The sequence below is a fragment of the Arvicola amphibius genome, chromosome 8 (genome assembly GCF_903992535.2).
Source record: "Arvicola amphibius chromosome 8, mArvAmp1.2, whole genome shotgun sequence".
NCBI lineage: Eukaryota > Metazoa > Chordata > Mammalia > Rodentia > Cricetidae > Arvicola > Arvicola amphibius.
Window position 1 is genome coordinate 117,436,822 of NC_052054.1, and position 17,542 is coordinate 117,454,363.

At 51.9% G+C, this 17,542-nt stretch overlaps 1 protein-coding gene across 7 annotated transcripts in view; it reads left to right on the plus strand.

Moving 5' to 3' along the window:
• Tns1 (tensin 1) overlaps window positions 1-17,542 on the plus strand; it is a 215,067-nt gene that overhangs the window by 147,198 nt on the left and 50,327 nt on the right. The gene's annotated exons all lie outside the window — the stretch shown is intronic.

The window sequence follows — 17,542 nt, forward strand, 5'->3', positions numbered from 1 at the left end:
ACATGTCTGAGAACTCAATGTGGCGTTCCATGATGCAAGAGGGGAAAAAAAGCTGCAGAGCGGGTACGGTGTCTGTGCCTACTCAACGTGCCTGAAAACACAACCTATTTCCTGTTCAGCTGCAGTCAGGTGTGCTCTGGAGAGTTCTGTGGACGGCCCATTGGTTTGTTTGTCTCTTGGAATATGTAGGAGGTTGAGGGGCAGAGTCTCTGAAAATGAGCTTGCTAGATTGAACACAAAGCCATGCAATGCCATTTTGGGTTTGGCCCTTGGCTTGTTTTCTGACACAGCCACAGGATGGCAGAATGTTAGAGTGGGTTGGAGGGGCCCCTGCATCTGTCTTCAGAATTGGGGTAACTGAGGTCTTCTGAGAGGTGGGACCATGACTTGCTCCTCAGACCCAGGCTGTACTCTCTCAAGGACACCAGCGACAACCTCTCTCCACAGCCAAGCCAGCTGCGGCTTGCTCTGGTGATGGAGTGGTACCGAGGAGGGAGAGCATGGCCTGGGACCTGTTCCCTCGGCTCTGCTCTCCTCTGTCGCCCTTGCCCCGGCATCCTGTAGGGCGCTGACCTGGAAGCCATGCTGCAGCCATCAGCAGATGTCAGACAGACCCGAGGAGGGAGGCTAGGTTAGAATCCAGGGGTTCCATGGGAGTGTGTTTATGCGTGGCACGCCTTTGTACCCTCTCAGGGGGCCTTCTTCTCCCACTCTGATCCTTGTCCCCGACACCCAGCTCCCATCTTCCCAGTGGCTGAGGGGCCTGGGTGTGGGGTGGGACAGAGGATAGAATGGATTGTCTCCGCAGCTGCCGCTGGCCGCCTCCTTGTTTCCCATGTTGGGGAAGTTTGCATTTTTAACAAGAACACTTGGCAATTTGAAGGAATCTTTAATGCCTCGCCATTTCTCCCTGGTACAAAGTCGACGCGGTGATAAATGTAGAAATATTTTGTTAGCACTAATGTGCCAAGAGAATCAAAGGTAGAATAATTAAGGGCTGGAAGGATGGATGGAGCCAGCTCGAGGGAAGGAAGAGGAACAGGGCTAGGGTCTGAGGGGAATATGGAGTAGCAGGTCCAGAGGACAGGCAGGACAGACAAGGGAGGCTCTGGCTGGCTCTGCAGCCCTTACTCCATGATGAACTTTCCCAGCAGGGGATGGAGCTGGCAGGACCTTGGGCCAGTAACGAGGTCAGCTGGTCCTATCAGGACAGAGGTGCTACTATATGCAGGCAGAGAAGCTGGCCCTTTGCCCACAGAGGGGCAGATTAGGGGTTTGCTGTCCCCTTCCCTGCCTGGCCTGACGGCCTAGGGTGGAACAGCTGCCGGGAAGTAGCTGCCCTGTGCCCTGACTGTGCGAGTCTTATGGCCTGGCCCTGGGCTGCATTCCCACTGGGCCTGGATACCGCCAAGGCTAGCCCAAAGATTGTGTTCCAGTCCTGTCCTCATCTGGGGGCCTTTCCATGGGGGGGCTTTCTATCCTGGGACCCAGAGGGTAAAGGACTGTGTGTGTGTGTCTAATGGTTAAGAGGAGGAAACGGGACTGCTTAGACTGCTTGTCACCTTGGTTGTGGGGAACAAGTGGTTCATCTGTGCTTAGGCTGGGAGGAGGAGGCAGTGAGGGAAGAGAGGAAAAAGAAGGAAGCCCATATTGGAAGTAGGCTCTGTCTGGGGACGATGGCCAGGGAGAGAAGTTCCTGCCATCTCAGGGACTTCTTCCTGGTGGTCTGTGGTCCTAGCTGTCTTGGGTAACCATCTGAAGGCACCACAGGTGGGCCCTAAATGACAGACATTTGTTCTCATAGTTCTGATTTTGAGACCAGGGCTGGCGTCTCTGAGGCCTGTCCTCTCAGCGTGCAGACTCTGTCATTGCCCTGTGTCCACATGTGTCTCCCTTTGTGTGTCTGTATCCGGATCTTCTCTTTATGCAGGGACCCGCCTCAGTGGCTTTCTTTTGCCATAACCGATTCTTTCTTCAGCCACTGCACTGTGAAGCCTGTGGCCCAGAGGGGATGGCTCAACCCATCATGCGTAGGATAGAACTTTCTGTGTTCCATGCAGCTGGACATCCAGGCTCAGTTTTCTGAGTAGGGAGAAATGAGAATCCTGGGTTGTGGTGGAGAGCTGTTTGGCCTCTGCTGCCCTCCTCTCGAAGCTGCCTCCACCTCCCTCTGGGTTGGTGTGGTGCCAGTCAGCTTGGCCCTGGCTCACACCACAGTTGGAGCATCCAGGAGTCCCATTAGCTCCTTGGCCCGAGCTCTGAGCCCCCATGCCCAGGTCCCAGCACCTCTTGGGTGGGTGGGGGGGCGGTAGGACTTTGTTTTTGTCTGTGCTGCACACAAAAATTCTTTCAAATTCTTCCAGAGGGTTCCAAGACACCACTTTCTGAAACAAGTTCCAGTAGCAGGGTGGGGTGGCCTCTGCTTCTGAGGAGCTGAGGAGCCAGGAAGCCGAGCTGACCCAGTGCTCTCCACTTGCTGTCCTCTGACTTCTTGGCCATTAGCTAATGGGAGTTAGGACTGGGGACCAGGGCTAGTGCTGGGTAAATGGGAGCATGGAAGCAGATTCTCAGACTGGAGGCCAGGGTGAGGGAGAAGGAAATTCATCTCATGCTTAATGGGGGTGGCAAGGATGCTGTAATCTGTCACTTCTGGGTTGTGCTTGTGTGAGGTACCCAGGGTAGGTGGCAAGGGATTTGGTTTGATGTCCAAACTTTTAGGTTCTTGGGCTCTGAGGAAAACCATATATTTTCTCAGAGGAGAGTTCTAATCCTTCTTCAGTTTTTCTGTCTCAGCTGAGAAGAGTCCCTCGTCTACAGTCAGGAGTCCCTGGTCTGGGAGCTTGTCTAAGGAATGACTTTTTCAAGAAGGAGGGAGGGAGGGAGGGAGGGGGAGAGAGAGAGAGAAATGGGAGGAAGATAGGGGTAGGGAAGATGCCACAAACAGGCAACAAATGAGGAGAAAGACACAGAGGAATGACCCAGATGGAGAGGAAGACCTGGGCCAAGGGTCCTGGACATCTCTGATGACCCTTCCTGTGGGTCTTCACTTTTAGTTCGCATAGAAATAGGATGTAGGGGGGCTGGAGAGTTGGCTCAGTGGTTGAGCATGCTGGCTGCTCTTCCATAAGAGGATGTGAGTTCAATTCTCAGCATCCAAATGGTGGCTCATAGCATCTGTGACTCTAGCTGTAGGGGCCCTGATACTCTCTTCTGATCTCTGAAGGCCCCAGGCACACAGATGGTACATATACACACATGTAGGCAAAACATCCATACACAGAAAATAAAAATAAAGATTAAAAGAAAGAAATAGGATGTAGAAGTAGACAGCATTTCTTCTCACTTTGAGTTCAACCAGTGTTTCCTTTGGGGGCTTAAAAGAGGATGAGATGGTCCTGACTCATTTATCTTCTCAACTCTTGAGTTCCAGGGGGAAAGAAATGGCAGAGTGGTTGCATCAGTCAGCATAGGCCAGCAGAAGCTGCAGTAACAAACATCCCCATTCACATGGCTTCCTCCAGTCAAGCATGCTCCCTGCTCAAGGTATCTGTCCACCGAGGATAGGAATAGGCTTCTGTTCATCCTAGTTTCCCTAGTGAGGGGAGCTTCATCTAGAAGTGTCTCTCTCATGGATGCCACCACAGGAGGCAGGCTCTGATGTTCCCTAGGCTTCTGCCAGGAACTGATATCCTCTTTCTGCTCACTTTCATTGGTTAAAAAAAACCGAGGTCTATGTCTAGCTCCAAATGGTCAGAGATGTGCAAGCACAGAAGACAGAGAACTTGAGAATTGGTGTAATGGAGCGAGCTCTACTGTAGGTAAAGCTGTGATCCTCGGTAAAGACTTGGAGCCTTTTGGGGACTTGTCTGTAAAACAGGTACCATAACAGGACCTTCCACCTAGGAGTGGTGCTTTGGAGTCAGAGAGTGTTTGCTAAGTGCTACATTAGCAGGACTCTGTCTGTGGCAGCTATGCTGGAGTAGACAAGACAAAGATGGGGTTTTATGATTCCTGCCCTGCTGAGAGGCCCCTGTCCCTTTCTCCTCTTCTCTATGGGAATTATCTACATCTGACCTTCTCTTGGGACTAGGACACTTGCCTCCAATGTCTGGAGAGTTTCCCTCCCCCAGCCTTCAGGTTCCTTATGACTGAGTTAGGGAACTGGATTCCTAAAGGGGGTGACAGCTCTAAAGAATGAGGGTGCTGTTGCTGCTGCTGGTGACCATGAGAGACTAAATAGCACATTCCGGGTGCTGGATGGTTTTAGTTAACCCCCTCAGACTCCATTGGCCAAGCACTGTCTGTCACCTCTAGGCCTAGCTGGAGCATGTAGGAGGTGATTATAAAGCCACTTGGTTTTGTTCACCTCTGCTCTACTCTGCACTGCCCTGTTCCCATGATGCTAAGGCCAGTTCCATTTCTTCTCAGGTTACTCTGACATGATGGAAGATCCAAAGTGTTGGTAAATTCAGATGTCAGTTCAGAGTTGGCAGCTCACCTTGTCAACCCTTGCCTGGCCATCACTGTGTGTGTGCACATGTGTGCCCGTGGCAGGTTTGTGTTTGTGTGGTGTGCATGGGCACAAATGTACATATGTTTATGTGCATATGTGTGTGCTTAAAGGACATAGAAAGTTTGCTCTTCCTAACATGAACATTTCAAGCTAGGGAGAGAGGAGGTGATGGACATTCTAGAACTTTCTTGCCTGCTGGGCACCATTGGGAGGGTGAGCAAGTCACCTGTAGATTCAGAAGATTGTAGGTTTGTGGCTCTTGAATCCCTTGTCAGCAGATCTGAGACTTCTCGGGTGACCTGGTAGCTTCTCTGGCTGTTCCTTGGTCCCTGTGCTGTCCTCCTGGCTCCCTTGGGTAGAGAGACACTGAGATGTGAGCACTACGTGGGTATTTGAGAGATGTGGGTATCTGCAGGGACAGTGACGTGTATATGCATGAAATGGCCGCTGGGAAGATCCTGGGTTCCTCTTTAAAGAAGAGTCGTCTCCAATATGCTGGGCCAATCAGTGGATTCAAACACAAGATTGGTGTGACCCCCATGACCCAGCATCTGCCAGCCACCTGCCTAGCATTGCTCCCCGTGGGCTGGGGCTGGCTGGCCCTGTCCTGATGCCCTTGGTCCCTCGACTGGCCAGCCCTGCACCGCTGCTGGCAGGCTTGGGCAGCAGTCTGCGTCCGGAGCACATGGTAAGCTGATCCCTTCCCTGCTGAATGGGTCTTTGGTCTCTCAATCTCTGCCATCGGGAGGAGGTGGAAGGCTGGAGCCACACTCTGAGCAGTGCCAAGCTTGCTGCCAGCAGCCCAGTGCCCAGATGGAGGCTGGGGACAAGGAACATGTTCTCTGTCCCCTCAGGCCCTGCTCCCCTTCCTTTCCTGCCAGACCTGGAGATGAATGTAAGTGACCTGGCCCCGGCCTAGGGTACCATTTCCTCATCCATAACCAAGACATGGAGTTTAAGTTCCCATTGATCACACGCTTTTCTGACCTACTAAATATGCTTCCCATCTATCCTCCCCTCTTCCATTTTCCCCTCTCCCATCATCCCCTCTCATCCCCCTTTCCCTCTATTCTTCTATTCTACTCTCCATTGTTTCCATCCTTCCCTTCCTTATCATCCTCTTCATCCACCTCCCCTCCTCCATCCTTCCCTCCTGCCCTCTTTCCCTCTCCCCTTTCCTTTTCCCCCTCTCTTCCCCAGTTCTTAATCAATCACTTACTATAAGTAGTAGGCAATTAGTCCTGGGGTTTGGAAAGCCAAGTGTGGGGATGCTTGGGGACAGGAGTAGGGGTGTCACATAAGTTTCCCAGCCATCCTGAACCCACAGCCAAATGGGGAAGGGTCCTGGCCAGGTGATGACACCTGACTCAGAGCAGCTGGCTTCATGACACAGGGCTGGGCCCTGGATATAGCATCATTTCTCAGATTTAAAAGTCAGGGACACTGATCAAAGTCTAGAAAGCTGAGGTTAAGAAAAGCACTCAAGGCCAGGTGTGGTAGCTGAGGCAGGAGGAAAAACCTTTTAGAAAAAGAAATTACAAGCAATCACGTCAGCCCGACTTTCCTGAAGGCTGAGTCTTTAGTGGATGCTCGATAGATCTGTGTGAGGTATGTTTGCCTGGGTGACACCCGAGGCTGGTGCAGAGTGTCTGCCCTCTGCCTCGCTGGTAAGCAGCTCCAGGGCTGACTGTTCTGGGTACCTGTTCCCCCAGCAGCTTCATCAAGGAGCTGCTCTCTGTCCCCGGCCTCCTGGGGACCTTTCATGCTACAGAGCCTTGTCCTTCCTGCTGCAGAGCCTTGCCCTCCGGGCCGGTCTTCTGGCCTGCTTTCTATCCCACTGACAGTTTGGGGGCTGTTTTAGGGAAATTGTTTCAAGGGATCTAGGTCTGGCAGAGGATCAGTGCTTTCCTGGATGCCATCCCTCCCTCCACTTCCCAGCTGCCCATGGGTGATTTATCTTTTCTAACCTCCTTTCCTTTCCACGCCCCTTCCTGCCCAGACCTCCCAAAGCCCCGTGAAGCTTATGGGCTTCAGCAACAGACTGGTTCTCTCAAGAATGTGGAAGTGCCTCTTAGTGTCCTATGGAGGAAGGGTCTCAGGACAGGTCAGTCCCTAGGCGGGCAGGGCCTTGAGGATAGGTGCTAGCATGGGCTTGGGGTTTGGGCTGCTCTGGTCAAGTCCTAGCTCTGCCTTCTGCCTTTTGTTGGCCCTCAGCAAGGTGCTCAGCCTTTGAGCTTCAATATTCCCATCTTCAAAATGGAGAGAAGGAAAACATCTGGCTCAGGACAGTGACTTAGAGGTTTATCACAAAGCCTTTCCTCTCTGAGGGACCTTGTAAAACACCTCTGGAAGTGAGTCAGACAGCTTTCTAGACATCCTAGCTAGAAGCAGACCTTTAAATCAGACCTCTGGCTCCTTGTCCAGTGTTGGCTCCCACTGTCCCAATGCAGGCTGCACCCCCAGGGTGGCTCATTTCTTGGGGTTCATTTCCCAGGCTGGTCACACTCCAGCACTGGTCACAGCCCCTCCAAATGCCGCATGTCAGAATACAGACGAGAAAAGGCATGGTTCTAGGTCACCCGTGAGCCCACTGACTGTACTGAGTGGAGGAGGGGAGGGAGCAGAGATCACCTGTGGTGAGTGGCACATGGGTCCTCAGTAGCATTGTGCCCTCAGTCCCCAGGCATTTATTGAGGGCCTGCATATGCCAGTCCCTTGATTCCCTATTTGCTGAGGACAGGACAGTGATGGAAACAAGAGCCTAGAGCTTGTGTTTTAGTAGAAGAAGGCAGATGGTTTAAAAGAAAATTAGGGACTAGGGTGATGGCTCAATAAAGTGCCGGCAGAACCGTGAGGATCTGCATTTGACCCCCCAGAACATATGTAGATGTCTGGCATGATGGTGGCATGTGTTCGTGATCCCAACATGGTAAGGCAGAGATGGGAGGAGTCCTGGGGCTTGCTGATCAAGCAGGTCAGCCTACTTGATAAGTTTCAAAAAAAGAAAAGAAAAGAAAAAAGATAGACAGCACCTAAGCTCTCTCACTTCCACGCACATGCATGCACACCTGCACAAATGCACACACACAGAATTAAAGGCACAGGATAAGAAGACATGTAAGGAAGTATCTCAGTATCTTATATCTTATGAGACAGGAGAAACTTGAGCTCTGCTTGTGAAAGAGTGATTGGGATGGGCAGCCGGCATGGTGGTTAGGAATTTAAACACAGGGATTACCCATTTTAGGTCTTACTAAGCGGACAGTAAGACTGGAAGAGGACTGAGCTGCCCAGGTATATAACCAGGGAAGAACATTCCAGGTGATGGGGATAACAAGTGCAGAAGTCCCGCGCCAGGAGCCCAGGATGTCTGGGAATCCTAAGTGGGGGCTGGTGTGGCTTAAATGGAGGCTGTGATAGAATACATCCCATCTAATGGGGTCCAGGTCACTTAGGGTCTGGTAGCCATTGTGCAGATTGCATGGCTTTTCCCCTAAGCTCTTCCACCAAATGGTAGATGATGACGATCTTCCCAAATAGCACATCAAGAGGCTTCTCATTTTTTTTAAACTGCATAATATTCTGCCATACCTATGTGCCATGTTTTATTCATTAGTAATTTTTTGAAAACCTAAATTTAAGTAACCAATCTTTTAGGTTATTTCCAGCTGGGCTTTTTGGTTTCGAGAAGAGTTGTCATGGCCGTTTTGGGAATGTTCTGTTTTTATTTGTGCAAGTCACAGGCCACCTTTCCCAGGGGGTTGGTCAGTGACAGGTTGGCCTCCTTAAGGGCTGTACTGATTGACATTTGCAGCCAGAGGGCAATCTGCTCCCACACTGTGTTCACCCCCTGAACAAGATACTGTAGAAGAGCCAGGACTCCTCTACCTCTGCTCACTGGCCTGTGAGCCAAGTAGTTTTCCCTCTGTTTCACAGATGAAGTAGCGAGCACAGAGAGATTAAGGTTCCCTAGCAGGGTTCTGGTACCCACTGTCCATCATCCCAGCACTTCTTCCTATTTTTTCACATGAGCAGGAGTCTGGGGGAACCCTGCCCTCCTGCCCCATGCAGCTTTGAGGTTCTGAACCATAGGAGCAAGGCCCTGAGTTAAAACAGGAAACCTGCCTGTCAGCCCACAGCTGTGCCTGTATCATGGAGACCCTTGCAGACCAGTGGCAGGGCAGTAGAGGCTTGCCTCGGCAAGCTGGAGCCACAGCTGCCATTTCACTTGTCCCCCTCCCATTACCAGCCCCAGGGGAGCAGCTTGGGCGTCTTGGAAGTGGGGGGGCGACACTGGCTAATTCTGTTGTGGGTGGAGGTGCAGCCATTGCAGGGTCAACTTGCTCAGGGATTAAGTTTCAGCATTTCTCCAATGAAAACAAATCAGCCTCTTTATTGTTCTGCTTGGCCTTTGGGACCACTAAAGACTGGTGTATATTTACAGACTTCCTGTAAGTCACTGCTTCTGCCCTAGCCCCAGGGCAGAAAATAGCCTCAGCCGAGTTTAGAGCCTCGAGCCAGTGGCACAGCCAACAGGAGAAGAGAAACAGGTGCCTCAGCCAGTGTCTGGCTGAGCATCCTCCCTAAGGTGGGCAGGTCTCCAGTCAGAGGAACAAACGAAGGCTAGCCACAGTCACCTCTTGGTACCCTTGGCTGGGACTCCCCATCTGCTGCCGTTGCTGTCTGGTAACACTGCTGAGTGAGGCCCCTCTCTTACCTGGTGGACGGTTAGAGAGGGGAAGCCTGGGACGGGGGTCTGGTAACTAGGAGACCCTTGTAGTTATGGGGTGAGAAACGGGAATGGGTGATGTTTCATTTTTCTCTTTTTGGTTCTTTTGAGACAGGGTTTCTCAGTGTAGCCCTGGCTGTCCTAGAACTTGCACCGTTAGATCAGGCTGGACTCAAACACAGATCTGCCTACTTCTGCCTCCTGAGTGCTGAGATTAAAGCCATGTACCACCACTGTCCAGCTTCAGGGTAGTTTTTCTTGAAGTTGGGGTGAATTTTTCCACCCATGCACCTGTGTGGGTGAATGAGTGATTGTGGCTTGTGTCTGCAAAGGAACAAGGTGACTTCTAGAGTTCTCTGACAAGACTCGCTTTCTGGGTAAAGAGGACACCATGTCTTCCACTCCAGACTCCTCGTTCCCTCTTCTCTCCTTTCTTGAAACTGTTTGTGCCCAAAGCCTCTCCCACAGGGACATAGATCTTTTAAGGGCAGAGCTGGATGCCCTCCAGCCCTGCTGGCTCCAACTGGATTCCCCTTGCCTGGTGAGCCGAGGCAAAGCCCGCTGAGGGTGAGGCCCTGACTTCTCACTGCCTAGTTTCCCGTCCTGACAGCTGTCACTGACACTTATCTGAGGCTTTAGTTGTGTGTTGCTTTGATTGCTGGCGGAGGGTGGCGGGAGGGGGGGGGCAGCAGCAAGCTTTCTTTGATGTTGGTTCTGTGCTCTCTACCCCTGGACCAGTGAGGTCAGACTTTGATATGAAAGCAAAGACTTCCTTCAGATCTTTCCTCTCCCTTCCTCCCTCAGAGCCCCCTCTGTCTGAACTAAGGTTAGGAACCTCTGGGTGTCCACAGGTGTTCCTTGTAGGATGCCAGGGTGGGAAGGCCCAGGGCTGGGCGGAGGGTGGGGGCTGCCTCCTATCCAGTAAGGCTCCCTGTGGAGTGGAGGGCTTGGGAGTCAGGGAAGGTCATTTCACTCATCACAGAAGTGAACTGCCTGGTTTAAAGGGAAATACGAATCATCTGTGTCCATTGCCCCGCCCACACTCACTCACGTAGAAAACTCCACAGACCCTCTGCACAGTTCTCTTGTGCACTGAGCCCCTGGGTTACTCTGCAGACACTCTTCTGTGGAGAACTCAATGGGTCACTCTGTACAGTCCCCTGTAGTGTGTCCAATGAACCCCTGGACTTCCAGCCCTGCATTCCCTGGCCTCACAGCAGGACCTGTATTCTAGAGGCACACAGCCCCTTCAGCCCCCAGTACTTCTGTCAGGCTGAGCGCTTACATCATTTTGAGATTGACCCACTGACAAAGGTGGGTCCTTATGTGACCATGAACAGCCCAGACGTGGTGCCACATGATCCTGTCATGCTCATAGCTCTCCTTGGCATGCATGCAATTCCCAGGGAGCCCCTTCCAGGGACTCAGTATTAACCTGGCCATTGGTGTATAGATGCTTGGTTCTGAGCGTGTCACGTGGTCCCCTCTGTCTTTATCACTGTTGGTGCCTCTGAGCCCTGGCTGTGTGCCTCCCTGTCCCTCTTTCAGGGCTCCTTTGTCTTGGGGAGCAGAAAGAGCATGTGGACAAGATCATCTTTAGCTCCCTTCTGGCTGCTGCATTGGGCAGGCAGTTATGGAGGCCAGCGAGAGACCCCTGCTTAAGTGTGGTCACCTGGTGAATGGATGCAGGCATTGATTGATTCTCCTTAGCTCCCCAAACTTGTCCATCCTTCTTTCCCTTCTCCTCCACCTTCCTAGGTGAAGATGTTTCTGAAGCATGTCCCTGCTGGGAGCAGTGGGGTGAGGAGAGCCAGGAGGGCCAGATGTCTGTCTGTCCTTTGTCCAGTGCATACATCTGTCTGGGAGCTGATAGTCGCCTTCCTGCATAATCTTATCCTATTCCCGGGGACCATACTCCCAGACTGGCCCTGCCTGCTGCCTTCCTGGATTAGATTTGGAGCCCCCCAGAAGGCTTGCTCTCCATAGCCTGCCCTGCCCCTGTACCCCTGAACTGCGCTTCAGGTCTTCCGGGCTGGGGGAAGACCCTAGGGCATTCTGGGACCATATTTTTATCATACACATACATGCAACACACATGTGCTCACACATGTGCCCACTCATGCACACACACCTGCATGTGTGCATACACACAGCCTCAGTGCTGCAGCCTGCCAGGCAGCAGGCCCTCCTGCCCTCTTTCTTACCACCCCGCCTGCTTCCTCTCCTTCTCTCCCTGCACCTTCAGCTACTTGAAACCATGTCTGTCACAGGGTGTGGGGTGCTTCTTCCGGCCCCCACCCCTCTGCCTATGCCTGCTGCCTCTTTCATGATCCCGGGTTCTCCCTAGAACTGGAAGTTCTAGAGCACCGTGCTTTCCTCGGTGGATTCTGAGAACTAAGCCAGCCAGCCAAGGTCGTGCAGTAAGCGGCTGAACTGAAGTTCAGTTTTTTGGGAACTCAGTTTCCCCTCCCTGCATCTTCCCCCCTCTCTCTAGCTCTGGTCTGCCTGCTGTATACCCATGGCATTTCTTCCATATACCTGTGGCTACATGTTCCCTGGGCAGCAACCACCTGGTGCTGCACATGGCACCTCCACCCCACTCTGCCAGCTTACTTACTCCAAGAACCTGCTCACAGACCATACAGTAGCCCTTCCAGAGACACTGGTTTGTTTTCTGTTTCTTTCTAACCCCACGACTGCCAAAAGACAGAGAACACAATCATTTTGTCCCTTAAAGAACAAGAGCCAAGGGACTGAAGAGATGGCTGAGCTATCAAAGTGCTCGCCTTGCCAGCATGAAGGCCTGAGTTCTATTCCAGCACCTGTGTACAAAGCCAGGTATTGTGGGTGAGTGTTTCTACTCCCAGTGATGGGAAGGTGAGCACTGGAGGAGCCCTTAGCCTTCTCCGTGAGTTCTAGGCCAGGGAGGGGACCCTGTCTCAAAGGAAAGAGGTAAACAGGGCCTGAAGAAAGACATCTGAGGTTGGCCTCTGAGCTCTGTACACACAGGCATACAAGTACATGCTCACTCTCACTAATGCACATGTGTGCACACAGAGAGAAAGAGGGGGAGAGAAGAAGGTGGGGGGCACTAACATTGACCAAGAGCCAAGAGCCAGGCCTGGGAAATGCTCTATACCTGCCAGTCAATAGAAAAAAAGGGATTAGGATAGAAACAGGACACAGAACAGCGAGAAGGGACCACACTTCTTAAAGTTGTGGCCATAGCAAGCTGAACTCCCTTCTCCCCAGATGAGGACTCTGCTGAGCCAAGGCTGTCCTGGGAAGGGTGGAGAAGTCATTGGATCTGTAGGCAGAAGCTGATTCTCCAGTGAGGTGTGGCCCTCTAGTGTCTCACCATTTTTGTACTGTTGGATCAGCGGGAGATGCTTATGGTCCCTGTGTGCTGGGCTCCTAGGACCCTTTAGCCACCTCTCTCTGGGCAAGTGTCCCAGGTCTGGCATAAGGGATGGCTTCCTTCCGGGAGTCAGTGGGGACCTCTGCTTCCTAGAGTTGGATGGCTGGGATCAGGTGGACCAGCAGCTGAACTCAGGATGTCCCTGGGCTGACTGTGTTGTGATTCTAGGAAATAGCCTGGGATGGCTGCCTGCAATGGCAGCAAATATGGGGATTCAATGAATCCTGGGCACTAGAAGCAGCCACAAGGTGTCTGGGTCTACCTCCCTGCCTTGAGCTATGTTTTGGATGCAGGGAATGAACACTGACTGCACAGAAGTCGGAGCAGAACTGTACTGAACATCTTCCCAGTTTCAGTGACATCACATTCTCCAGGGTTGGGTCATTTCATGAGACTCTGGCCTTTGCTGGACATTCAGTACAATATCTTTTATCAGAGAAGGGGATGGCTAAATTATATATCCTGGAGCAAGCATGCATGTTGCATGACAGCGAGTGAGACAGGGTTGCTGAGACACCGTGCTCCCAGCTAAATCCTTTCAGATGGTGGATTGGCATAAGCAATGGGGTTAGGTGTATTCTGAGGCTGTGTTATGGGAAGTATGGCTTCCAGACAGCACAAAGTAGCGTACTTCTCGTGTGGCCTGCTATTCAGCCTCCTTTTGAGGGTGACAAGGAGCCCTAGGAGCAGGGCATAGATAAGCTAGTGAGAGTGGACTGTCCCGGAGGGCTCAGAGGACATTACACACCCTGAGTATCTGTAGGGGTCTCTTGGAGGACCTTGGTTTGTTCTGCGCTACCCAAAGAGTACCATAAAGTCCACTGAGACATGACAACCATGAGAGTTAAGAGCCTGTTTCTGTTACTTAAAGATGAAATGTGCCTTCTTGGGAAGATGGTAAAGTCCTGTAACAGGAAATGTTTAGATGCCACGAGGACGGACCATCATTGTGCAAACCTGGTTGTGCCCACAAGGGCATTTTAAAATTCTGATTCCCCAAGCCATGGAGCTTTCTGTCTTTTGGGGTGAAGTGGGGTCTTGAGGCCAGGGTCTCTCTGCCCCTCTCTCCTTACCTTGCTTCCTCTCCTACTGTGGTGGTTTGAATAGGAATGACCCCTATAGACTCATTATTTGAATGCTTGGCCCATAGGAAGCGGCACTATTAGGAGGTGTGGCCTTGTTGGAGTAAGTGTGTCCCTGGGGGTGGGCTTTTAGGTTTTATATGCTCAAGTTAGGCTCAGTGTGGCACTGTCTCCTACTGCTGCCTGTGGATTGGATAGACTTCTAAGCTACCTCCCCAGCACCATGTCTGTTTGCATGCCACCATGCTTCCTGCCATGACGATAAGGAACTAAACCTTTGAACTGTAAGCCAGCTCCAGTGAAGTGCTTTCCTTTATAAGAGTTGTGGTCATGGTGTCTCTTCACAGCAATAGAAACCCTAAGACACCCACCTTTCTCTCTCTTTTTTTTTGATATAACCTCACTATGTTGCCCAGGCTGGACTTGAACTTGCTTGAATCCTGTGTTATCTCACAAGGGAAGACTGTGTCCGGCTAGTCAGGGTGTTTAGAGGACTTCCTAAGGGCTCCCATTGCCTTCCAGAGGCCATCAGGTTGGGGTCACTGTTGGCGCCTGTTCTTTTCTCTTTTCTTTTCCTCCCTCCCTCCCTCCCTCCCTCCCTCCCTCCCTCCCTCCCTCCCTCCCTCCCTCCCTCCCTTCCTTCCTGTCTTTCTGTCCATACAATTGTTAATTGTTTATTGAGGTCATCTACTCCTTAGCTCACATATTCACGTTTCATAGTTCAGGAGCACAGGCCAGCAATCTAAAGAATTCTTTACATTCTGAAATCACTTGACACCAGCCTTCTTCATCTCTTCAAAATCTTTCTTGGAATCATAATTTCTGTAGAAATTCTACATGTGCTTTCTTTCTTGGTTCAGTCACGCCAAACTTATAGGAAGCAGAACTCCCAGGGTCGCAGTGAATGCGCCATGTGACCCCGCAGATGCTTGGCCAGAAGACCATGCATCTGAGGTTGTGACAATGCGCTAGAAGTCATAGTAGTGACTGTCCTCTACGCCAATGCCCTCCCCGGCTTTCACAGTAAATTGGCACTTGTTTATGTACCTAGTATTTCCACGGTCCTGTCCGTTGGCCACATTGCCGCAATGGTTATGAACTGACTTCAGGAATGCCCATGGTAATGTATATTAAACAAAAGTAACCAAGCATCTGTAATCCAAGCCCTTAGGAAGTGGAGGCAGGAGGATCAGGAATTCAAGGTCATCTTCTACTACGTAGTGAGCTGAAGACCAGCCCTTATCAAAAGATTTAAAACTATCAAAGAAAAAGAACAACGTGTATAATTAGCATAGCAAGTGTGTGATCTCATGAAGTTTGGTGCTCAGAACTGGTTTAAGTTAAATTTATTTTAGTAATTCACAAAATACTACAGATGGTGTTCAGATGGGAAGTGAAATCAAACTGGGCTGCTGCCGTTGTTTGTGGGCTGAGTGGGGACAGGCGTGTCTGTGGGAGCACCTTAACCCTTTCAGGAGCCTGGGCATTGCTGGTTAGTTCTAGAAGATGCTGTGGAGACAAGGGGGCCATTGCAGTAGTCCCTATGGGCTGTGGTCTCCACTAGTTTGGAGTCCAAGATAGAGGAGACTCTTTCTAGTTCCATTTTCCCTCCCTATCTTTGGAATCTTTTGGTTTTTTGAGATAGGGTTTCTCTGTATAACAGTCCTAACTGTCCTGCAATTCACTCTGTAGACCAGGCTGGCCTCGAACTCTCAGAGATCAGCCTGCCTCTGCCTCCCTAGTGCTGAATTAAAGGCATGGGCCACCACTGCCTAGCTTGGGTTTTATTTCTAATATGCAAAAACAAACACAGGAGTCTATGAGACTGGCTGCCTGCCTTGCTTGCTCAGCCATGCCATCAGTGGAGACAGGCAGGGCAGGGACCCTTTTGCAGGGGCCCCGAGTAACAGTTTTCTTCCTCCCCTCATCTTTCTCCATAGTCGTTGGAAGCAGCTGGCACTGGGCAGGAGGAAAGGAGCCAGCGTGTGATGACTGGGGCACAGAGGGATCTAGGTCTTCCCCTGCAGGCTCTTCCTCCTGAGCTGCTCTGGCAGGTTCAAAGTGGCTACAGTCTTGAGCTGTGGAAGAACCTTAGTGTCACAGAGGATTGGGTGCCAAGGGAAGGTGGAGGGGGACTCTTCCAGGGGAGAAGCAAAGTTCCCACTGGCATGGGAATTGAGTTGAACGTTTCAGCTGAGATCCAAGTAAGACAAACAACATGGAAGGACCTGGTGCCCTGGCGGCTATCCTCTGGTAATTTCGCCTTTTAGGGCAAGCCAAGCTTGTGGTGGGAACTTCCAGGCACCTGCCCGTGTGTTGCTGAGTGGTTGGCCACACATTTGGCTGGCTGAGGTTGACAGTGGGCATCCTGACCCTCGGAAAAGTGTCCCTGCCTGTTGCGACTGCGGCAGAGGGCAATAAACAGCGCAAACAGGAAGGCGGCTTCAGACGCTCCAGTCAGACCCCCACTGGCATTCAGAGCACCCTCGCTCAGACTGTGTCAAGGTTCCCGGGCCAGAAGCCAAAGCTTTTGGGACTTCTGCCCTCCTCTCCTGGTGGCACCCCAGCCCTCTCTGGGACATATGGGGCCTTTTCTTTTTTCCTTCTTCTAAGCCACTGAGGTGTCCTGGCTCTTACACTCCGCTTGGAGGTGGCGCGAGTAGGGTTGGGGAGGGGAGGAAAACACACACACACACACACACACACACACACACACACACACACACACACACAATCCCTCTCCACCTTACTGCTCAGCAGCTGGAAAATTGTTGTCATCTGCTCTGCCTTCCATTTGCTTGGAGTGGGAAAAATGTGGAAAATTTGGGGAAAGAAATCTCAGTCCCTCGCATAATGCTCTTTTCTCTCAGGGCCTGGTAGCCCTGCCCATCCCTCTGGGCTCGATCTCCTTTGCTCCGGGGTCTTTTCCTTTGTTTGCTGTAGTTTGGAACTGCCCTTGGTTGGGGACTGGGGCTTGGCTGGCCTGGGCTGGGAGGCTGGAGTCAGACTCCTGTGCTTGGGGCAGGTTGAGCTGGGGTTGAGGTTGGGGCTGGGTTGGGACTCAGAGCAGGGCTGGGCTGGAGGGGAAGCCACTGTGATGTCATTCAAGAGCTGCATAGCTGCAGGATGATAAGTGAAACCCAGGGGACCCAGCTGGCTGGGATTACAGACAGAGTTTGATCCCACTGGCTTCCTACAAGCCAGAGTGAGCCTGAGCCGAGAGGGGGAGAGAGCGAGCTAGAGTAGAGAGAGAGAGAGAGGGAGGGAGGGAGTAGTGTGTGTGTGTGTGTGTGTGTGTGTGTGTGTGTGTGTAGGGCCAGTCGGCACTGGCTCCTCCCACCCCCTGACAGTCCCAGAGAGCCTGAGGAGGACACTCAGCTTGAGAACTGTAGCCGTAGCCGGACAGGAAATTACTTGAAACTTGAAGCAGAGGGGACAAATCCAAGTGTTCCCACAGCCGCTCTCCTGCTCTGCTCAGAGGGTAAGTGCAGCTAGCTGTGCTGCTGTCCCCTGTCTGTCCCCTGTATGGGTTTCTGCTGGACCTGGGGTGGGCACCTTCTGCCTGGAGCTCAGCGTCCCTCAGACCTGAGACCAGGAGGGTTTGAGTCTGTGCAGGGCCACCTCTGAGTGCACTGGGATATGCTTGTGTCAGCCTGGTTTGGTGTCCCCTCCTGGAGGGACTCTCTGGGTCGTGTTATGGTCACAGATTTTGGAGGAAGGACAGCGGGGTGGAGGAGCATGGTGGATATGAGTTGTCTGGTCTCTCTGGGCAATGGTTCGTCTTGAGTAGAATTGGGGTG